Source organism: Chaetura pelagica, unplaced genomic scaffold, assembly GCF_000747805.2.
Source record: "Chaetura pelagica isolate M959 unplaced genomic scaffold, ChaPel_1.0 scaffold20, whole genome shotgun sequence".
NCBI lineage: Eukaryota > Metazoa > Chordata > Aves > Apodiformes > Apodidae > Chaetura > Chaetura pelagica.
The window spans coordinates 1,291,329-1,293,987 of record NW_009951958.1 but is presented as its reverse complement, the minus strand read 5'-3'; positions in this window follow the sequence as shown (position 1 = coordinate 1,293,987).

Here is a 2,659-nt window from a genome sequence, read left to right as displayed (position 1 = left end):
CGCCTGCCGCACCTGTCCCAGCGCGGGCCTGGGGCAGCCGGCACCGCCCGCGGCCCCGCTGCGCGGCCTGCGCGTCCCTCGGCCCCGCCGCTGCCGCTGCTGCTGGGGAGGAGGAAAACCAGTCCATGGCTCTGCTGGTCGGTGACTGTCACAACGCAGTCCGACCCCCGCTTTGCGATGAGCTCAGTGCATCAGCTTAGTCACGCAGAGCTGGATGAAAGGCCTGCATCCGTGCCAAATGCACCCGGGTTTTTTTTGCCATAGCTTGAAATATCAATAACCGTACTTGCAAATGCCCTTTCTGCTGCTGTTTCCCGTTAGCCTCAAAATGAACAGAAGTACCTGATGGCATTTTACCCATCAAGCGTTGCCATTTTTAGTTCCTCTGTGCTAATCTCCCATGGTAGCTTTTTTTGCCAGTTTTAACCATTGCCTGTCAGGGCAGCGAGGATGTCAGAGAACGCAGGCCTAAAAGCTTAGAGAAAGCTGGTGAGGGGGGGTAAGGAGACTGAAAGGTGCCACAACAGCAGGGAAGATGTGGGTTCAATGTCACCAGCCTGGCCTGTGTGCTGCTGGCTGGGCCCCACGTGCCTGGGGTCGGGCTGCGGCTCCTGGACCGAGTGTGCTCTATGCTTGGGTTGTGACTCATCTGAGGGCATGGGGATGAGCCGGGAGGCTTATTTGGGGGAAGAAACAAAGATCATAGGTGGAGCCAAAGTTACAGGCTTCATGCACAGTAAAGCCTTGAGTCATTGTGGTGAAACTTGAAGGGATACGAGACACTAATTGGAAAAAGAAAACCCAATAGGCTCTGCTTGTTCTGGAGAACACTATGGTTTTTCCCACTCATTAACTCTTTATCTTTGGCTACAAGGTAAAGTTTAGGAAAAAAAGCAATTATACTCTTTTCCCATGCGGTGTGCATGAATATTCTATTTTTTGCATAATATTTATTCCACAGGACATTTGTAGGGTACCTTTCATTATAAGTATTGTTTAAATCTTCAGAAATTACCCACAATTTGCTCTGTCAATGTTTAGGCTGCGCATAGGTAAGAAAGTCCTTCATACAAAATGGCAGGTGTCCCGTTTGCTATTAGCAGAGGGCACTCAGGACCTCCCAGCATCAAGCATGAAACCTGGTAATATGAAGCAAACTGTTCTGCTATAAGAAAAAGTTTTCATTGCCCCCAAGACTGAGGTTCATCTCTTCAGCTTCCAAGACATAGACTGTCAATGTCAACTGCTAGAAAAAGATGCTTGGAGTTAAAAAAAACACACCAAAAAAGGCAAAAAAAAAGGCAGAAATCAAACTATGCATGAGCTGCTGTCCTCAGGAATAAAAAAACAGGACACTGAGTAAAATACAAAGTATGACTTCAGAACTACATGAGGTTCCTGGGTGTCCACATTTGCAAAACAGGGAACAGTTCTGGTCAGTAATGATAAGGAGAATTGGCTTGAGCCAATGCAATCTGCCTCTGAATTTTCCTGATAAAATTTGTTTTTCTGGAAGTGCTTACATGATAGTAGCTAAAAGCAACAAGGTTGTTTACAGATTAATATTGAGGAAGATTGCTACACCTAGGAGCAAACGGGGCTAGAAGAAAGTTATTATTAGTTTGTGGACTAGTTAGAAGTGTATCTGCCAGACTGGTAAGGATGAATCTCTTCTAAGTTGAGTTTTCACTCAATGTAAATTAGAAGTAACTACTAAATCAAATTAGTTTTTTACTGAAATAAGAAAAGGGAGGATCTTTACTGAGCTTTGAAAACTCAAGAGTCATCCTCTGATAGTAGCTACTTGCAACTTTTTTTCACAAGACTACATAAGGAGATTAATTTTATGTTTTCATTTTGCAACACCCACAGTGAAACTGCCACCCACATTTCTTAGAGCAGTTCTGGCCAGGGAGATGCGATGAGTAAGTCTAGTTGAACCATTCTCTGTCCTCTGTTGAAAATGTTCAGCAACGCAGGAGGGAGAGCAAGTTTCATCATGCCAAAAGGACAGTAAGCAAGAGATAGAAGGATTCTGTGTCCTTTGGACCCATAGTGGGAGACACCAGAAAAAGTCTGCATATTTAAGTGAGCAAAATAAAGGGTGAAGGATTAAATACTCAAGGATTAGGATTGTTGTCTTCAAATACATGAAGGCATGCAGAGGGAATAATGACCAAGGAGAAACAGAAAGCAAGACTAGCAAAAAGACTCCCAAATAGGTACAGGCTCATGATTAATACATTTAATCTGGAAATTAGAGTTTAAAATGGGAAGTTGAGGAAGTTTCAGGAACAGCCTTTCAGAATGAAATTATGAAAGATAACAAAGCCTGCCTACTTCTGGGATGGAAAAAGTATTTATGATAGTGATATACTACGAGCAATATAAACCATATTTTCACAATAGGAGACTTTGAAAGCATTGATTCCAATAAATAACCAACCAACCCATCCCCTTCCCCATCCTTCCAAATGCTGTCATTGAAAATTCAGGAAGTATGTGGACAAACTGGAGAAGGTTAAGAAAAAAGCCACAAAAACAATGATTAAAATGTAACTCACTGTGAAGAAGTATGATAGTAGAGTTTTAAATATTTTGAGATTCTAACTTTTGGCCCCAATCTTCAAGTATCCAGGTAAAAGAAAAAATATAAATG